General features: G+C 36.1%; 1 pseudogene across 1 annotated transcript; it reads right to left on the bottom strand.

Moving 5' to 3' along the window:
* Nucleotides 1-496: 496 nt before the first annotated feature.
* LOC112610840 lies at nt 497-1,628 on the bottom strand (annotated as a pseudogene). Its single transcript, XR_003116497.1, has one exon. The product of XR_003116497.1 is annotated as an enolase-phosphatase E1 pseudogene (transcript).
* Between the last annotated feature and the right edge of the window lie 20,922 nt (nt 1,629-22,550).

Below are 22,550 nucleotides of genomic sequence, written 5' to 3'. Positions count from 1 at the left end.
AGCAATTAACATATTCTCAAACTGTGCTAAGTAGTTAGAAAGGTAACTATAAAATATATAATGATAACACCCGGCAGGATTAGAACTGTTCTATTAAGAACACATCTCTGTTTTAGCTGTTACATCAGTGCACCTTTTTCACTGGTAAGGCAGCTGCTTGCTGTGGGTGCCACAATGATTACCAAGTTTCTTCTTAAAAGACACTTGTTTGATCAAGACTCAAGTGAGTTTTCTTTCCCAATTTTCATCTTTTGGAGCAGAAGGAAATACCTTGGTCTTTGATATATATATAAGGATGCAAATATGAAATACAGCTGTTATAATCTTCTAAATCACAAACAGGGGCAAGGAATTATTATTAGAAATAAGTCTGAAATATTTCATTTTTAAAATAACAAGACTTCTGAATAATCTCTCAAAACTAGCTTTCCATTTTAGTACATGACTTAATAAACATAGCACATTAGATTGGTTTTTAGCAATTTCTTCTATCAACTACACTTCGCTCTCACTAAAGGTTAGAGTATGATTTCAAACAATTTCTACATATAAAACATCTTTAAGTTTTGTGTTCACTGAACTGAGACTTCTTTCACTTATGTACCTGTGGAAGTTAATTTGAGCATACACATATATACATACTTGCATACATATGTGTACATGTATGTTTTTTAAGTAAGTTACTTTTACCATTAGAATAAACCTAGACACTACAGGGACAACTCTGGGAACAGTGCGGTCTGCCTTAGCAACCCTTCTCTAGGTTGAGGAAGGCAGGTATAGTTCGCTGAAGGATATGATGAGGCTGTAGTAAGTCTTCTCGTCATCTCTTAATCCTGCATTGCCTGGTCTCACCACCACAGCTACGTGCACATCTGCTTCCTCAGCAGCACTGGCCTCTCGAGTAGCATCTGTCAGAAACAAAATGTTGTTGGTTGAGCATCCAGTGATGTCTGCAATCTTTCGGTAACTTTCACTCTCCACTTTGCGTCCAATCTTGGTATCAAAGTGACCATCGACAAGCTCAAGAATATCTCCCTCCGTAGAGTGCCCAAATAACAGTTTCTGTGCCTCCACACTCCCTGAGGAATAGATGTACACCTTCATTCCGGCCTCTCTCCATTTCCTGACTGCTGGAACTACATCTGCAAAGAACTCTGCTTTCATGCGCCCAGCTGTGAATGCCGCCCTCCATATGTGACCCTGCAGCTGTTTGAGTGCAGTAGTCTTTCGATCCAGGGACATCTGCCAGCACACATTATCTACCACGGCCTGGATCATCTGCTGCAGATCATCCACTCCATTCCCAGACGCTGCAGGGATAGGAACGTCCCATCCAGGTGGGCGTCCCCTTCAGCCTGTTTCCTCAAAAGACTGACATCCTGCTGGCACTCCTCTTCTTCCCAATGTATCTGCAGATACTCTTTAACATTTTCTTCGATGTAAGGAAATAAAATGTCCTTCACGAAAGCAAGCGGGGTTGTGGTACCTTCGATATCTAACAGGATCACGGTGACTTCGACGGGGACCGAAAGCACGACCATTTCCCTACTGGATGCTACGGGACTCGGCCTGCAGTCGGGGAGGGTGGAGGGCGGCGCCGGCTGGGGCTGCGGCCCCCGGTACCGTCCTGGGCTTCTGATGGCCCCGCGCGATCTTGGAGCCGGCGACCAAGTGCAGCCCGCCGCGCGTAGGGAAGAGAACACCTCTGCACACCTGGAACTGGAAAAGGCGGCCGCCCACCTTGGCCCATTGTTTAATCGGGTTATTTGTTTTCTTGTTATTGAATTGTTTGAGTCCCTTATAGATTTTGGCTGTGAATCCCTTATCCCATGTATGGCTTGCATATATTATTTCCCATTCATTAAGATGTTTCTTCACTCTGTTGTTTCCTTTGCAGTGCAGAATCTCTTTAGTTTGATATAATCCCATTTGTCTATGTTTGCTTTTGTTGCCCGTGTTTCTGGGGTCATATCCAAAAACTCATTGCCCAGATCAATGACATGGAGATTTTTTCATGTTTTATTTTAGTAGTTTATAGTTTCAGATCTTCTATTTAGTCTCATTTTGAGTTAATTTTGTTGTATGGTATAAAGTAAGAATCTAATTTCATTGTTCTACATGTGGATATCCAGTTTTCCCAATGCCATTTATTGAAGAGAATGTCCTTTCCCCATTGTATGTTCTTGGCATCTTTGTCAAATATCAATCAACAGACATTGGAGCCTTTCATAAGGTGGAGGCTGGGAGGTGGAAGAGAATCAGAAAAAATAACTAACAGGTACTAGGCTTAATATCCAGGTGGTGAAATAATCTACACAACAAACTCCCATGACACAAGTTTACCTATATCACAAATCTGCACATGTACCCCTGAGCTTAAAAGTTCAATTTTAAAAATAAATAAAAATTCTACATGTTTTTTCCGGAGGAATTCAATTAACCCAAAGTAATTCCAGCATCAATGAAAACAATATACAAATTTAGGATTGACTTTAGAAGGCTGATGTTACTAGAGAAAGAGCCTCAGGCCTTGATGAATGCTCATGGTTACATGAGTGACTTCCTTTTAGTGGTGGCGTTTATTTCTCCAAGGTTCTAACTGCCGAATTGTCCTAGTAGTGCAGGGGCTGCAGTGATGACCCAGGGAATTGCCTTGTATTTCCTTGGATAGCTATTATGCCCCATATAAACCATTGCTTCTTTCATAAAACTTGGTTCCAGTTTTGGGTCTTCCATTTGGTTTACATGTGACCCCGGATGATTCACGTTACCTTGAACTTTGTTTCCTCATCTATAAAATGGGATTATAAAAATGCTTACATTGCAGCTGTCACCAAGATACAAGAAACTATTCCTTTATCACTTTACTTTTTATTCTGAAGTTTTATGATACACATTTCATTTCAAAATTATTTGAATGCAGTGTTACAGGATTATTAAAGGGAAAGTATTTTACTGGACATAAGAAAGATAATGTAAAAAATAAACATGTGGGCTCTGTTTATAAGACCATGAACTTAATGAATCTCAGAAAATTGTAACCTTTTATAAATAAATATTTTTCTCTAAAAAATAATCAACGGACTAAATGCATGGCTTTAGTTCTGGGTTCTCTGTTCTGTGCCATTTGTCTATGCATCTATTTTTAGTCCAGCATCATTCTGTTTAATATGATATTTTTGTAATCTAGAATTTTGTTTGTGTATGTGTGATTCTCAGAACTTATTTTAAAGTTGACCTTAAAAACACAAGAGATGTTTTCTGTTTTTGTTTTTTTTTACTTTTTTGTCATGATGACTCAAGTACATGCAAAATAGGTAAATCTATTCAATTATCCTATTTTAAAGTTGAATTTTCCTAAAAGTTTATACAGTTTAGTCCAATATTAACTTCTTTTCCATTACCACAAATATAATTTTCTTATTTTTACTTTCTGTGGGCTTTATTTACTCTTATTATATATCCACATTTTCATTTAAGCACTTGTATTTGTGATACGAACAAGCTATAGTCATAAAAGATAGACTTTAGATTTAAATAGAGAAATTTCAAAATATACAACAAATCCATAATAAAAAGCCTTATTCAATTTCATTTACATCATACTTACAATACTTGCACATTTGATTTTAACACCTGAATTACTTCCAAAGTATAAATATATGTACGTAATTTCAAAACATGAAGTATTCTTTCATTAATCTTTGGTTAAACACTGAGTCAGGCAGTCTAAAACAGAACTCTGAATTCTGTAAGAATTGTATTGTGTGTTTGTGTTCTTTCTCTGAATTTATCTTCTAATTTTTTTTTTAGGGTTTGTTTGGCAAAGTTTTCTGTCTCTTAACTCTTGTAACTGTGATTTTTGCCACACTCTTTAAGATTATTCAGTGCTTCATAGAACTCATCCGTTGGGAGCTATGTGTAAATAAGAGGCAGGTTAAATTTCTACAGAAATACTTGATACCTTGCCATCTATCTCGGTGACACGACATCTGAAATTAAGTTTTAAACGTATGAAACAATCATCCAAGGCAAATAAGTCTTTTGAAACAAAATAGGTTACATTTGGGGAAAAAAATGTTAATTCTACAACATAAATTCCATGCACCATGACAGTTTGGCAGGAGATTAAAACAACTGAGTTCTCATATCTAAAAACATTTTCTTTTAGAAGAAAGTGTGACTTGTTGTATTGCTTAACAGTACAATTTTGTAAAAATAAAAATATGAAATCAAGAAGTTCTCAAAAATTCAAAATGTGCAATTCAAATTTTCAATGACTAGATAATTTTTTGAAAATTTTTAAATCTCAGATTTTTAAAAGTGGATCATAGCAAAAATTAACTGAAGTATTTTTTATCATTTTCTTAGTAATTGAATTACTCAAAATTATAAGAAATTAAAGATTAGCTAAAAATATTTTAATCAATAACCAGATTACATTACATTGTGCCCGTTGATTGTGATAAATACAGAAAGGGGAATTACTGTCATTTATTAAGTATTACTAAATACTAGGCATTTTAAGTTTCTAATAGATACTTACATAGATGATAGATAAATAGATAAATGATAGGAAATACAATATAGATAGATAAATAATACACATATATACTTATGTATGTGTGTTTGTATTCTTATTTAACCTCATATGATAGTTATTATTAACATTTCCATTTAGCAGATGAGGAAACTGAGATGTAGAGAGTTAGTAACTTGTCTTAGCTACATAATCAGGTAATGTTAGAAAACATATTTTAGTTGAACTTGTAACTGAAATAAGATATAGAAATCTCGTAGAAAACAAATTATTTTGCTTGGAAGAACTAATCTAAACATTTAAAAAATTTCTAAGGCTTCCTTTTCCCAAAGATATTTAGACAAATCATCAAGCAAAAGCCAAAATGTTTTCAAAGTTCACTCCACACAACTATATTACTAAAACCCAAGTTTGTTGTTAAAACAAAATGTTAGCAACGTTTCTATCAAATATAATGTGAACTGAACATATACAGCCTTATGGAATCAAAATAAAATGTTGCTGAGAAGAAAATTTGTAATTATAAATTAAAAAACAAAACAAACTACAGCAAATATCTAGACAGGGTGATTGGAAAATTCATATAGACAGCATAAACCACCAAGAATATCCAGGAAAACTGAGAGAAAATGGCCATGACCTACGAAAACTAACTGTAAAACCTCAATAACTAAAGCAGCGTGGTATTGTCACATGAATAAATGAATAAATGAATAAATGAATGCTGAACAGGAAATCTAGAAACAAGGCACAATATATAAGTAGCTTATTATGTTATAAAGTGAAAACTTAAAAAATTATTAATAAGATAATGTATTTTTTTACTATGGTGTTTGTTAGAAAACTCGCTAATTGTCTGTATTAAAATTAGATTAATATTTCACACAGTAAACCAGATTAAATTTCAAATGTATCAATGTTTCAAATATTAAACACACAAACAGTAAAATAAAATATTAGCCGATACCATTATAAATTAGGAAACCTTCTTAATTCTGATTAAAAATTCAGAAGCCACTAAAAATTAATAAATCTGCTTACATAAAAATATTTCAGGAGGCAAAAGAAAATAATACATTTGTGAAAATATATGCATCTCAAATCAGACAAATGAATAATCTACCTGACATTAGAAAGCTTGCAAAGAAATTGTAAGAAAAAGGCAAAAATCTAACAAGAAAATAGACAAGTGACATGAAGCAATAGATCACATTAAAAGTAACACACATCACCTCCAAGACAAATGAGAATATATCTTCAGTCAAAATGTTTACAAAGGCAAGCTGAAATAGCATTTTTCACTTCTCAGGTTGCAACATCCACAAGTTTGTCAGCTATTTACTGGCTAGGGATAGCAGCAGTCTCATATATTCTTAATGGGAGAGTAGAGTGATGCAACTACAGTAAGAGTAATGTGGCAATATGTACCAAAATTACAAATGCATGTGTTCTTAACCCAGCAAACTTACTTCTGGAAAAAAAAAAGTTATATTTTTTAGAGATCCATCTACACTCTTGTACGAAATGTGACATATCCAGTTTTACTTAATGTAGCATAATTTAAAATATAAAAAATTGAAAAAAGATATCCATCTACAAGAGACTGGTTACATAAGCGTCACAATGACAATACAGCTGTTACAAAAAAAAATAAGAAAGATTTCTGTATACTTATAGGGAGAGATATTTAGAAATTATTAAGTAAGTGGTCAAGTAGAAGAGTTTATATAATCTGAATTCATTTGTGTAAGAACATAAGGAAATAAGGATATATAGTCACATTTGCTTATATTGGAAGAAACACTAAATTATATAAGGCTAATAAAAATCAATATCTGTGCAAAGATAAGTGAGAAGATAGGGGCATACATAGAAGCAAGATTCCTGAATATCTATGTTCTTTCATTTTGATTTGTGAACTAATTATAAAAATTAAATTAAATAACTATATAACCATATGCATAATTTAAATAAATAAATATGAAATAAAAACTGTGGTAACTATATTTCATTCAAGATATTTTTCCTTAAGTGTATCAGTTGCCCCTTGTTATTCTTGCTACCTTTACTCTAGTTCAGACTTTATTACATTTATCACGGAGCAATTTAATAAATTCAGTAATTTCACAAACTCATATCCCAACTAAAACTTATCCTATGTACTTGTCATATTTTAATTCTCAAAAACAATCTAGATATTTCTAACTTCTTCATATTGTACCAGTATATTTTTCCATCCTCATGTCTAGCTGTTTATTCAACCTTCCATTTAATTTAGTCTTAATATTCCTGACAAATATGCTTTCTTAACCTCCCCCTGCTCCTGCCATTGATTCTATTACTTCCATTATCTGAAACACCTCATGGTTAAACCCTGTCTATCATATAAGGCAGCTTTCAATCACAACCACTGAAGTCTCTCTTGACACTCCTAATTTGATATGATTATCTTGTTCTACAACTCTCAGGTATTTTTTGTGGTTTTTTTTTTCTTTCTTTTTGAAAAAGTATTTTTACATCACAAGGTCTTATTTTAAAAAATCTTCCAAAATATAGTACTACGTGTATATGTCTCGTTCTTTATCCTTCTCCATTTTTAAACATCTCCAGAACAGATTGCATGCCTTTCTCATCTGTGTCATATGCAACAGCTTGCACAGTTCAACATGAACCGAAATGAGGCAGGAGTGTAGAAGCACTGAACAGAGAATTAACAGATGTGAGTTCAAATCTTCTCATTTTTTTGGCTCTATGACCTTCTCTCTGTGCCTGTTTCTATCTCCGTAAAGTTAGGAGGTTGAATAAAGTTTATTTGAAGTTCTTCTCAATAATAAAATATGGTGTAATATCACCACATGTCTAAATTATTATTGTTATATAGTATTATATTAATATTATTATATTATTTATAAATTTGAAAGTATAGATAAAATTAACATGGTGGATAGTTAAAAAACAAAATTTTAAATAAGACTGGCAGTGCTTTAAATATTTATTCTGCATGTCATCTATACTTATTTGACACTAAGTCAAATGACTCATCATTTGACTTAAACCTAATCTGGAATAATGGCATACAGATACTGTCTGTGTTTTTTGCTGGCTTCTATCTGCATATGTAGCAGTTTGAATACCTACAGTTTTGCTATGCATAACGCTACAGCAATTACATTAGTGGTTGTTTTTACCTGTGTCATGAGTACACACAATTTTAAATGAATTCCCGTACTCTGTAGTGGCCATGACACATTTTGATTGATCAATAAATGGTAAGAACACCTTCCTGTAGTGATGATTAAGATTTTATCAAATAGTGACTTTTGTCATAGGTATCTGTGTGAATGAAGTGGCATCCTCAGTCACAGAATCAGATTTGTCCTAAATTGTATTTATGTCAACAATTTAGTATTGTACCTACAAGCTAAGGACAATTTCATGCCAATTAGTTTTGGAAAAATTTACAATGAGATTCAGTTTGCTAATAATGAGTAAATAAGAATAAATTCCTCATAAACAGTAAAAAGGAACCATTTACTTAAGCATTTCGAAGGATTTTGCCACTAGATTTTTAATGGTTAACAGTTACAATATTATAGAGGCAAATTGCATTGTTTATGTGTTTTATTTTTATCAACACATATTTATAAGCACCAATTTTATAGTAGTTGCCGCACCAGGCACTGAGCATTCAAGAGCCATGTTTCCTGGCCTCCAGTTCATTATCACTGTATTCTCCTACCTATATAACACTAAGTATGTAACCTAATCTGATAATTTTCTATCTTCTTCCTTTGCAATTTCCTTGAAATTCCTGCTCTGTAATCTGAAAAGCCTTCCATGTCTTTAACAAGTTTAAACATTTCTTTCACTTTCTTGCCTGAAATGAAACCTGACTATAACAGATGAAATTGGTGCCCCTGGCCAGGTGCGGTGGCTCGCGCCTGTAATCCCAGCACTTTGGGAGGCCGAGGCAGGCAGATCATGAGGTCAGGAGATGGAGACCATCCTGGCTAACATGGTGAAACCCCATCTCTACTAAAAGTACAAAAAATTAGACAGGCGTGGTGGCAGGCACCTGTAGTCCCAGCTACTCGGGAGGCTGAGGCAGGAGAATGGCGTGAAGCTGGGAGGTAGAGCTTACAGTGAACCGAGATTGCTCTACTGCACTCCAGCCTGGGCAACAGAGCGAGACTCCGTCTCAAAAGAAAAAAATAATAATAATAAAGATAAAAATATATGATACTATTTGAAATACTCTTTCAAAACTTTAAAGCATTTGAAATATTAAACATGCTATTAAAATATATACTTCACTAAGAAAAGACAGTCTCAATAACAGTTACAGCACCTGTTAGAGTATAAAATGTTACTTTAAAAGCTAAAAGGCGTATTTAAATAATTCTATTCTGTACTATTTGCAGCTAAGATCAATTATAGGTTTACTGGGAATAAATGCCATTAGAATAAAACTTGAAAACATTCATCATAGATAAATTAATTTCTCAATGTACTTTTTACTCATTTCAAATGTTTACTTTCCTTGAATGAATATTCTGTTGCAGGTATGACAAAATTTTGTTTGTTTCTAGCCACATATATTTCACCTCTAAGGCGCTCATACTGTCCTGCTTTCCCTGGGTTGTGTTCAGTAATTCTAAATGTTCTCATCCTTTCTACCTTATTGTCAAAATTCATCTGTGTTAATACTTAACTCCTTCAGATACTTTCTGTTAATCTACCATTAAAGTCAAGAGAGTATGACAAGGAGGAATAAGTGAGGAAGCCTCAAAGTGTGGCATTAAAATGATTGTCTTTTATGGGAACTGCGTCCCTATCACAGTGGACTCACTTCTACCCAGGTAGCTAATAATATCAATTTTAGGATATATTGTTGCATAAAATTGTATAAGGAAATGCTCATGATAACATGATATAGCGTTGTTAGGCCAGGATGCTAAACTTTCTTGCCTTTTTTTTGTTGTTGTTTCTTCCAGAGTACCTGACTGGCAAAGTACCAACTCTAGATTATCTTCTAACAATCTTTCATCTGGATACCTATATTTAAAACTACTGTAGTCTGGGGCAAAGCTGAATAGATGCCTACCATGGTTAATTCATGATAAACAATGTCAATTGATAATTCTAATAAAATATATATAATTGGACTTTCTACCTTTTGCAATCACTATTTCAAAACACCTCCAAAGCTTTCACCTCTTGACCCATGTTTATTTCACCTTCAGAAGTGGTGGTGCCCATTTCACAGAGAAAATAAAGGCTGTCAGACAGAACTTACATCAGCATCTGCACATCAAATTCCTAACCCTGTGATTGGATCCATTTTTTTTTAATCTTCCCTCTTTTATTATCTTACTCTACTATAATAGTCATCACCCTCCTCTACTTTCCCCACAGCCAATCATTTTTCGAAGAGTTATTTCACATTGTGGTCTGCATATACTCAACACCCATCTATTCCTTAATCCCCAGAAGTCAGAATTAACTATCCCCTCGACCACTCTGAAATTTCTATAGATGAAATAAGAAACCATGTCCACTAAATAAAATGGTTGCGTCTCAGTCCTTTCCCACAGCGGCATTAGAAATATTTGATTACTCACAATGGGTGAAAAGCTGACTTTAAGTTGCTTAGCCATAGAATATTATCATTCATTTCCTTTTTTCTCTGTGGGCATCCTTAGTATGCATGCTATGATTGCTACACTTGCTCTTCTGAGTGACCATGTAATTTTTTTGTACAAACTGGGACACTCTTGAGTGTGAAAAAAATGTTTTTAGGTAATTATGCAAGGATAACAAGTGTAAACTAGAACTCATCTGGACAAACCAGGATGGAATTTGGCCACCAAATTTGTAGGGCCTTATGTGATCTGGTCCTTCTCACTGAACCACTTTAATTTCTCTCTCTCCCTCTCTCTCTTAGACTTTTTCTGAATTCCAGTTTCGCTAGCTCTCCTAAAGTTTCTCAAAAGTTATGGGCTTCACAAACAATCCGCCTTCTGACCTAACCACTTTATCTCCTCTCTTTATTCCATTTTGAAAATATATTATCCTTTTATGATGAGCCCAATTCAAGAAAACTAGGGCTTCTAGGAAGAAGGCTGAAAGACTGCTTTCAGATTGGCGGCTGGAAGAAAGGTTTAATTCCTAATAATGATAACAGAGACACACAATTGTTTAATGAAAATAATTGGGCAATTATATCACATAATTGCTTGATCTATTCTTAGGAGCATTTAGAGGAGATACTTCTCAAATTACTGATATTATTCTGGGATTTTCATAATTGCAAGTTAAAGGCATAAGCCTGAGGATAATTGACAGATTAGAAGAAAGTTGTGGAGTGAAAAAGAATACAGGAGTAAGGAAATGTGAGTAAGATATTTTTAAAAAAAAGAATATTATGATATCTAAGAATCCAGGTACAAAAACACATTTCATAAAGAAATGTATGATCATTGATATAAAATGCTCTCAATAAGTCAATCAAGCTAGGAACTATATATAGATGAACCAAAGGATTTAGCAATATAGTGTTATTTGTGACCAAACAAGAGCTCTTTTGATAGAATAGAGTGAAAGCTTAAGTAGATTGGATTTTTAAAAATAAGAGTGGTCAGCAAGAAGGCAGACTAGAAAGTCACAGTCCATTCTTCCTTCACAAAGATACCAAATTAACAACAATATATTGACCAGAATGACTCTGTGAAAACACAAGAGGCCAGTTGAAAAGCTATAGCACTCTGCTTATTGTAAAACCAGGAAGGGATCCCAGAAACAAAAATGTAGGAGGATTCTAGGCATTTAATGCTCCTGTTCATGTTTCTCTCCCTGCATGTCATAGTGCAGAGCAACTTGAAGAAAGCCCTCATATGTGGATCTTCCCTCGGGATAGAAACAAGGAATGGACCATTTACCTAACATGCTGCCTTATTGTGGGGCTACCTAAGAGACTGCTTTCCATCTGACTTGACTTGGGGCACTGATGAAACCGGTGAAAGACTTTGGAAGCCACTGAAAAGAGGAGCAAGAAGCACATTAAAGCTGCATTTCTGCGGACAGTTGCCAAAGGTAGCAAGAGATCAGAAAATGTTTGAAAAGTCCTAGAACCTTCAGCTGGGCTGCGACTGGGAGTGGCAGTTGTTTTCACAAATGCCTAAGTCCCAGCAAAGATTACAAGACATATAAAGAAACATGTCATATCAAAGAAACAAAATAAAACTTTAGAAACTGACCCTATAGAAATGCAGATCTATGAGCTGCTGGACAAAAAATTAAAATAACTGTCACAAAGATATTTCAATGAGCTACAAGAGATCACCAACAACTAAATAAATCAGTGTAATGAATGAACAAAATGAACGTATCAAAAAAAGAGATAGAAACAGAAATTCAGGAACAGAAAATACAACTCAACTGAAAACTTTATTCCAAGGATTCAATAGGCAGAAGAAAGTATCAGTGAATTTGAGGACAAATCATTTGAAATCATTGAAATCATTGACTCACAGGAACAACAACAACAAAAAATTAAAAGCACAAATAGCCTAAGTAATTTATGTGACCAATACATGTATAATATCATGGAAATCTAAGAAGCAGAAGAGAGAAAGGGATAGAGAGCTTATTTGAAGAAATAATGGCCAGAAACTTCCCAAATCTGAAGAAAGAAAGAAATATACAGATTCAAATAGCTCAAAGAACTCCAAGTAGAATAAATTCAAAGAGGACTATAGAGGTTACACTCAAATAGTCCAACATCAAAGACAAAGCGAAAATCCTGAAAACAACAAAAGAAAAGCAATTTGTCACATCCAAGGGGGCTTCCATAAAGTTATCAGTGAATTTCTCAACTATCAACCAAGAATACTTTATACATCAAATCTGTCTTTTGAAATGAAGGAGACATTAAGATTTTTCCAGATAAACAAAAGCTGATAGTGTTCATTACCACTAGGCCTGCCCTACAAGAAATGCTAAATGTAGTCGTTCAAGTTGAAGCAAAAGTATGGCAGACAGAAATACGAAGCCATACAGAAATGTAAGCCTCACTAGTAAAGGTAAATACATGGACAAATTTTGTAGGCTGTACTACTATAATTTTGGTGAATAGAATTTAAATGAAAAAAACATTAAAAGTTACTATAAATCTCTGTTAATTGGTATATAATATATAAAGATGTGATTTATGATATTAATGTCATAATAGGGGAGTGGAGCTATAAATGAGTAGAGTTCTTGTATGTGACTGAAGTTGTTATTTGTTTAAATTAGAAGGCTAAAACTGTAATATATTTTAAGCATTTCTAATGATAACCAGAAAGAAAATACTTACAGAATATATACAAAAAGAAATAAAAATATATATTACTACAAAACATCAACAACAAAATACAAAGAAAAGTGGTAAAAGGAAAAGAGGCACAAAAACCTACAAAACATATAGAAAATAATTAGCAAAATGTCAGTAGTAAGTCAATTCCCAGAAATATTTACTGCATTATTTTTTATATTTTTATTTTTAAATGTAAATGGATTAAACTCCCCATAACTAAATGGATTTTATGAAACAGGATCCAATATATACTGTCTATAAGAGACTCACTTTAGATCAAAGGACATACATAGGCTGAAAATGAAAGGACGGAAAAAGATAACCCTTGCAAATTGTAACCAAAGGGAGCAGAGTGGTTATATTGACATCAGAAAAAATATACTGTAAATCAAAAACTGTTATAAGAAACAAAGAAGAACATTACATAGTGATAAATGTCAATTCATCAAGAAGGTATGGCAATTATAATTATGCATGAAGTCTCAGAGTTCCTAAACATATAAAAGAAACCTTTGACAGAATTAAAAGGAGAAGAAGAAGAAAACATAATAATAGTAGAAGACTTTGTCATTTCACATTCAATAACAGATAGAATATCTGGACAAAAGAACAAGGAAATAAAGGACTTGAACAATACTACTACAGACCAATTGTAACCAACAGATGTAGACAAAACACTCCACTCAACAATATATACATTATTCTCCAGTTTATATGGAGCATTATCCAAAATACACATGTTATGGTACAACATAAGTCTTAAAAAATACAAAGTATCCTTTCTTGTCACAATAAAATGAAACTATGAGTCAACAATAACACAAACAAAACAAAAAATCCACTGACATGTGAAAGTAAAACAACATACACTTAAACAGCCAAGGGGTCAAAAGAAAAGTTACAAGGAAGATTAGAAACTAATACCTTGAGACAAGTGAAAATAAAAACACAATGTATTAAAACTTACCAGGTGCAGCCACAACTGAGCTAAGAGAGAAATTTATAGTTGTAAGAGCTTACATTAAAAGCAAAGACAGATCTGAAATCAATAAAACACAGAAATTGTACTAGAAGTGGAACACTTGCTGGTGACTCCAGATTTTTCTGAAAAGCAATTTCAACTCTGGGGCTCCCATGACCCAGGCCCAAAGTTTTCTCAGAACTGCATTGAGGTCTAAGATTCTTTCCACACAATTTTTACTTTCTTCTCTCCCTTCACAGTTGTAGCAGCATCAGCATCTGAAGACTTTTCTTGCAGACTCCTGCTCCCTTTCCATTTATGATTCACAAACATTTCTCACAATGAAGTACCTTTCAGTTCTACTCCTGTCTTGGCACGTGCTTCTTTGAGGACTCGAACACTTTTGTAGAGTTTTTTGCTACTCGTAAGAACATAGAAATGAGGTAGCACCTGAAAGGATTTTAGAAGAGAAGGCACATTTAAATGTGAGAAATTATAGAGCTGCTTTATGCCAATGAGAAGAAGGCAGTATAGAGAACAAAAATATTCATGAAGTAAGACTGAAAGGGTATAAATATAGGAGTGATGTTCTTGCATAGACCAGGGAAAATGGATAGTTGACACAGACAGAATAATAATCTGAAATGGGAAAGTCCAAAAGTAGTAGAATACAGAGCAAAGAACATGAGCATTAATGCTGTTAATTTGACAGATGACATAGTAGGAGCTTATAGATTTTATTTATAATTGTTTCTCTTTTGAAAATAATTATTCAACATATAAAAATTATATATGTTTATTACATACAAAGTGGTGTTTTGAAATATTTATACATGTGGGAAGTCAAGATTGTGCTAATTAACATGAATTATCTTATATACTTATTACTTTTTGTGTGGAAAACACAAATTTCTCTGTTGGCCATTTTTAAGAATACAATACATTGTTATTAATCACAGTCACCATGATGTACAATAAATCTTTGAAATTATTTCTTCAATCTAACCAAAATTTTGTATTCTTTGATGAACATACCCCCTTTCTCCTCTTCCTTATCCACCCCATCCCTTGGTAGCCACCACTGTACCCTCTGCTTCTATGAGTTGGACTATTTTAATTCCACATATAAGTGAGATCATGCAGTATTTGTCTGTCTGTACCTGATTTTTTTAGCTTAACATAATGTCCTATAGGTTTATCCATGTTGTAGCAAATGGCAGCATTTATTTCCTTTTTTAAAGCTGAATAGTATTCCATTGTGTATATATGCCACAATTTCTTTATTCATCTATTTATAGACACTTAGGTTGACTCCATATCTTGGCTATTGTGAATAAATGCTACAATTCATGTAGGAGTGCAGAATCTACTTAATGAATTAATTTTACCTGTTCCACCAAACATTTAAAGAAAATCTAATGCTTCACAAATTCTTCCAAAAAACTGAAAAAAGAATACTTTCAAAATCATCCTACTATGGTCAGCATTACTCTGACACTTACAGTGTCTCTTTGTACAGTTTTTGCCTTAAAGATTATTTTATTTGATATAAGAATAGTTAGCCCTGTTTTCTTTTTGTTTCCTTTGGCATGGAATAGCTTTTTCCATCCTTTCACTTCAATCCATGTGTGCCCTTGAAGCTGAAGTGAGCCTCTTGTAGGTAGCATATCAATGGGTCTAGAGTCTGGGGCCATGGGTGCCTCCCCAGTACTGGATTTCTCTGAGGCAGGCCTGGAGTTGCATTCAAGGCCATTCCACTGTCTCAGGCTCCAGGCCCAGCCCAGGTTCCACACCAGCTCAGAGATCAATCAACCAACATGGCTTCAAGTTTTAGACACACACCAGTGCCAGGACAACCCTGAGTCCACAGGGCAGGCTTGAGTCCCTGGGGAAAGGCATGAATCCTAAGTCCACGGGTTTTGGTGTGGAGCCTGGGTCTGCATGGCTGGTTCTAAAGTCTTGATTTTTGAGGGCTAACCTGGCACCATGGTCTTCTGGGGTGGTCATGGACCCTGGGTTTATTAAAGTTGGCCTGGACTCCATGTCCCCAGAAGCTTGAAGCTGTAGGAAGCCAGGGCTGGCCTGGTGCTGGGACAGGCATGGGGCCTTGGTATAGGTATGGTTAGAGGTATGTGGGATTCTGGTATCACAGATGCTGTTCTAGTTCCTGGTGCCACAGAGGTCAGCTCGACGTGGGGTAGGTAGGTTCTGTCCTGGTGTCTAGGTCTAGTAAGTCTCATCTGGGTGCTGTATCCACAAGGGCTGATCTGTAACCTAGTTCCACAGGGGAAGTTCTAGAACCTATGTCTGTTGCGGCCGGGCTAGCACTGGATACTACTGAGATGAGCATGCACCCTGGGTCTGCTGGAGGAGCCCTGCACCCTGTGTATGATATAGCGTGGAGCTACAGGGTTGACTTAAAGGGTACAGCCATGGGGATTGGCCTTGCACAGGGCAGTCCTGGAGCCTGTTTCCATGGTGCCAGCCAGGGGTGACTCAAAGGGTGTCTTTAAAATGGGATATAATTTTATTAGAGCAAAAAGGTGATGCAGTTGCTCAGAGAAGAGTTTACAAGGAAAATTTGTTTAATAGTAACTGACCATGTGTTTCAGAATGTGCAGTGGTTTTAAGGGGTTAGGGAGGGGCAATACTTTGAGTTGAGAGTGAATGTTGATAACCTTTCAGGCAAGAGAATGAGTAGATTTCAACTAGATGAGGCAACATGGGCAATGATACAAATTTTCCATTGTGTTTTACAATAATCGGAGAATATCAGGAACACCGAACTTAACGAGCATCCCTAGTTAGAGAAAGTGCATCAATATTTGCAGGGTTGCTGAGATAAAATTCTAAAGTGGCAGTAAGTCAAAACTGACAATACTACACAGGGGAAATATCTAATAAGGTTATGTCTTCACTCATGAGGCCCTGCAGGACCTAAAATTTTAAGCAATCTTTGGTTTATTCTTAGTCATCCTACTTTTGTATTCTTTTATATGAAATTCCCTAATGTTCTCATCTGTTTTCTCTACTATCATATTCTGAGAATAAAATATATCTTGCTCATGTAACTAAGAAAGTACTGATCGTAAGGTATCAAACTTACTCAAATCTAAACTTACCTAGTGTATTAGTCCATTCTCACACTACTATAAAGAAATGCATGAGACTGGGTAATTTATGAAGAATAGAGGTTTGACTCACAGTTCCACAGGCTTAACAGGAAGCATGACTGGGAGGCCTCAGGAAACTTACAATCATGGCATAGGGTGAAGGGAAATCAAGAACCTTCTTTACAAGGTGACAATAGAGAGAGAGAAGTGTGGGGAGGGCCACATACTTTTAAACCATCAGATCTCATAAGAAATCATTCACTATCACAAGAACAGGAAGGGGAAAATCTGCTCCCCTGACCCAATTACCTCTCACCAGATGCTTCCCCTGACATGTAGGAATAACAAGATTTGGGTGGGGACACAGAACCAAAATATATTATTGCACCCCAGTCCCTCCCAATTTCATGTCCTTCTCATATCTCAAAGCCAATCATGTCTTTTCAACAGTCCCCCTAAGTCTTCACTCATTCCAGCATTAACAGTCCACAGTCAAAAGTCTCATCTGAGACAAGGTAAGTTTCTTCCATCTATGAGCCTGTAAAATCAAAAACAAGTTAGTTACTTCAAGATCCAATGGAGTACAGAAATTGGGCAAAAGGTCCCATTCCAAGTCAGAGAATTGGCCCAAAAAAAGGGGCTACGGACCCTATAGAAGTCCAAAACCCAGCAGAGCAGTCATTAAATCTTAAAGCTCCAAAATAATCTCCTTTGATTCCGTGTCTCTCATCTAGGGTACACTGGTGCAGGAGGTAGGTTCCCAAGACCTTAGCAGCTCCACCCTAGTGACTCTGAAGGGTACAGCCCCCACGGCTGCTTTCATGAGCTGGTGTTGAGTGCCGGTGACTTTTCCAGGTATACAGTGCAAGTTGTCAGTAGATCTAACATTCTGGTCCCTGGAAGACAGTGGTCCCCTTCCCACAGTTCCACTAGGCAGTGCCCCAGTGGGTACTCTGTGTGAAGGCTCCAACCCCACATTTCTCATCCCCTCCACACTGCCCTAGTAGAGGATCTCTATAAGGGCTCCATCGCTGCAGCAGAATTCCTGCTGGATATCCAGGTGTTTCTATACAACCTCTGAAATCTAGGCAGAGGTTCCCGAACCTCAATTCTTGCCTTCTGTGCACCCACAGACCCAGTACCACATGGAAACTGCCAAGGCTTCATGATTGCACTCTGAGGCAATGTCCCACGCTGTACCTTGGCCCATTTTAGTTACATAACCTTAGCTGGAGTGCCTGAAACACAACCATGTCCCAAGGTTACACAGAGCAGTGGGGCCCTGGACGCCCACCATGAAACCATGTTTCCCTCCTAAGCCTTTAGGCCTGTGATGGGAGGGGATGCCGTGAAAAAATCTCTGAAATTCCCTGGAGATATTTTCCCCACTGTTTTGGCCATTAACATCTGCTCCTCATTACTTATGTAAATTTCTGCTGCTGGCCTGAATTTCTGCCTAGAAAATGGGTTTCTTTCCTACCACATAGGTCAGGCTGCAAATTTTTCAAACTTTTATGATCTGGTTCCCTTTGAAATGTACGTTCCAATTTCACTGAAGAATTTCACTTTCGTATCTTGTATTGTATTTTTTTATTTATTTAAGGTAGATTTCACCTTTCTCTGATGCCTCCTTGATTTGCTTAATAATCATTCTTCTGAATTATTTTTCTGGCAATTCAGAGGTTTCTTCTTGGTTTAGATCCATTGCTGGTGAGCTGGTATGATCTTTTGCATCTTAAAGCAGCTTATTTTGTGATCTTACCAGAATTATTTTTCTGATTCCTTCTCATTTGAGTAGACTATATCAGAGGGAAAATTTGGGATTCAAGGGCTGTTGTTTAGGTTATTTTGTCCCACAGGGTGCTCCCTTGATATGGTGTTCTCCCCCTTCCCCTAGGAATGAAGCTTCCTGAGAGCTGAACTGTAGTGATTGTTTTTGCTCTTCTGGGTCTAGCCACCCAGCAGAACTAGCAGTCTCCAGGCTGGTACTGGGGAGTGTCTACAAAAACACTACAAAGATCTACAAAGGTTGCATCCTGTGATGCGACCTGTCTCAGGTCTTGCAGCCATGGATACCAGCAGCTGCTCTGGTGGAGGTAGCAGGGAAGTGAAGTGAACTTTGTGAAGGTCTTTGGTTGTGTTTTTGTTTGGTGTGCTGGTTTTGTGCTGGTTAGCCTCCAGCCAGGAGGTGGAACTTTCAAGAGTGTATCAGTGTGGCCCAATAAGAAGGCTACAAATTTGCCCTGGAGATATCTGGCTAAGTATTTGGGTTTCTCAGGCAGTGGGCAGGGCCATAGAGCTGCCAAGAAATTATGACCTTTGTCTTTGGTTACCAGATCGGGTAGAGAAAGATCACCAGGTGACAGCAAAGATAGGAGTGTCTGAGTTCAGCCTCTCCTTAGGGCTTGCTCTGGCTGCTGTGGGGCATGAGGGTGTGGTTCTCAGTCCAATAGAGTTATATTCCCAGGGGGATTATGGCTGCCTTTGCTGAGTTATGCAGGTCACCAGGAAGGTGGGGGAAAGCTGGCAGTCACAGGACGCACCCCACTCCGACACAGCTTGCAGTCCTAAAGGCTGGTCTCACTCTCACCATACATCCCTGCAACAGCAGCAAGTCTATTTCCAGGTAGCCTGTCACCAGGGCTGAGAACTTGCCCCAAACCATGAGCCTCCCCACTGAGAAAGAAAGCAGACTCACAGGTTTTCGGTGTCTCAGGGAGCCTGTAGCAGTGATCCAGTTTCTTCAAAGGATCTGTGGATTCTCTTAGCTTTCTCGGTACATTCCTGTGGTAGTTCTTGGAGCAAAAGTTCAGTCTGAGAGTTCCATACGATGCTGTACTCATCTGAGTGGGAACTACAAGCTAATCCTGTCTCCTATCCAACATCTTAATCCTACTTAACCTTTTTAGCAACTGGAGTAAAATTTAAAATGAATGGTCATCAAATTTGTAAATTATTAAAACCTATGAGAGAAATAATGAATAATTTGGATTATTTTTCTGATTCCTTAGATTTTCTGATTCCTAAGATTGCAAAAATCCTATTGTTTGATCTCCAAGTAAAAGAAATTAGAATATAGGCCAATAGAACAGTGTAATATGACCATTAAAAAACCTAATTGGGTCACACAATGCATCATCAGAAATATATATCAGAGATGAAAGACAGGATAGCCTAGTTTCATTCTGTTTGAAGGTAGACCAACTTGACAGATTACATTCAATTTAGGCTCATAATTCTTTGAAAATTTCTCTGTCACACTGAAGGAGTTTGGTTGCATGTATAATTAGTGAAATAGCTTTAAACAAGATGATGTAAATAATGTCATAAATAACTAGATAAGTTTTGTTTGTAGCAGAAGAAACTCACTGGGAAAACATGTAGAGACGATTTTTGTATAGAAGGTAGTTGAAACTTTTTTTGTGTGTTGCAATAGGGTAGCAAGATACAGCTTGCTTAGCACAAAGTTTAATTATGTGGAATGACAAGCAATAAGTGTAATGGGGTGTTAAATCAAAACAGAATCATATTAGTGGGGAATCATCAACATTTATTCAATTTGATGGAGAAACCTTCTTTGGGCGATGTGACTTCAGAAGTTATTTTAATTACAGGTCTAAGAGGAACACCAAACTGTAGGAAACGTAAAACAAGAAAAACATTAGCAGAAATAAAGGGTGGAAAAGATAGCACATCAACTTAACAAAAAAGGGATTGTAGGTTAATTAGAAGATGAGAGAGTAGAGAGGTTTTTAGAAGTAAAGGCAAACATTTCTCAGAGAAGGTAGTGAAGAGAATGAAAGTCTTGGACTGGAAGAAACAAGGCTTCTATAGAGAAGCAGCAGATACTCACTTTGAATAATGAATAATGACAAGACTAGGCAGAGCTGGAGGGATAGAATCTTATATGAAGGTTGCAACAGTTCAGAACATCAAAAACCTCTCACAAGTATCTACTTATTTTATTTTTCAAATACTCATTATGAACATATACACTTCAGATGTGAATTCAATGTTTAAAACTGTCCTGAGGGTAAGCGTTCATGATGTTTGCAATTTTAGAACATTTGCCAATGACACTACATGACTACTTAATGAAAATATCATAAATTTTATGTGGCATAGAATCAATTTCACTGGTTACTTATTTATCTGTTAATTTATCTTTAACAGCAACTGCTGAAAATTTTTGAGGAATATAATATGGGACACATTTTTTTAAGTAATAGTCTCAATGATCATTACATTCCTGGAAGTTACTGAACATCTTGGAGTTAGAATGGGCCTTGGAGATCAAGTGTATCTGTCTTACAAATTCAGAATCCTACCTAAGCCCTTCATAGGTGTTTATCTACTGTCTGCCTAAAAAGTGTCAGTGACTTCATTGACATTAGTGTCCACCATTACATAATGGTATTGATGCAATTTATTCCTTAATTTTGTAAGTAATTATCGTTTGAAACCAACTTGCACCTGGACACGATGGCTCATGCTTGTAATTCCAGAACTTTGGGAGGCTGAGGTGGGTGGATCACTTGAAGTCAGGAGTTTGAGACCAGCCAGGCCAACATGGTGAAACCGTATCTCTATTAAAAACACACAAAAAAATTAGCGTGTGATGGCGGGTGCCTGTACTCCCAGCTCTTGAGAGGCTGAGGCAGCACAATCATTTGAACCTGGAAGGTGGAGCTTGCAGTGAGCTGAGATCGTGCGCCACTGCACTCCAGCCTGGGCGACAGAACGAGACCCTATCTCAAAAACAAACAAACAAACAAACAAACAAAACAAAAAACAAAAAAACCGGAAAACCAACTTGCATTTTTTGATTAAACCAATTGCCAATTCACTAAAATGTATCCCAAGTGTGAAAACTAAAATCAGTATGCTTTACTAATAATTGAAACTTACAATTTAATTTTTTTACTTGCCATTTGGAGCATATTTTACTCCCAAAGGAAACCTATCCACCCTGTATTCTGATAGCAAGACTGTCTCTCGAAACAGTGGTTCCCAATCATTCTAATGTTTTTGAATCATTGAAGAGCTAATTCCATAATCTGAAAAATGTTGAAAGCTATGAGCCTTTATCTGAGAACGAATGACCATAAGATTAAGATTTGCACATACTGTCAGTACAATGTTAAATTGAGTGAATTCATTGTGAACCTCCAGTTAAGAATGCGTTGGATGTATGGGAAATTGAAATCTCCTAATTGGATCAGTTTAGAGATAAAGATTGCTCTCCCTGTGTACTGGGCCATTTCCAGTTTCTCTCTTTAGGTCATTGTGTGGTTTCATCTGAAATTACATTTTCAGTGTAGTGATGGGCTTTATCAATGTGAATGTTTGAAAGAATATAATATTACTCATTCTATATAACTTTACCGTAAACATTTATGTAATAGAGTTTTTCTCTTGTTCCTAACAAGATTTACAAATTCAATATAGAACAGAGGCAAGGTTAAACTAAACTATTATTTAAATGTGAACACAGAAGCCTATTTTAATTGCTGGTAAATAATTACAAAATTGGCCATAGATTGTTGCGGGAAGTCAGGGACCCCAAACGGACGGACT

Source organism: Theropithecus gelada, chromosome 17 (genome assembly GCF_003255815.1).
Source record: "Theropithecus gelada isolate Dixy chromosome 17, Tgel_1.0, whole genome shotgun sequence".
Lineage (NCBI taxonomy): Eukaryota > Metazoa > Chordata > Mammalia > Primates > Cercopithecidae > Theropithecus > Theropithecus gelada.
The sequence above is the reverse complement of the archived record's forward strand: the minus strand, read 5'-3'. Positions and strand labels throughout refer to the sequence as shown.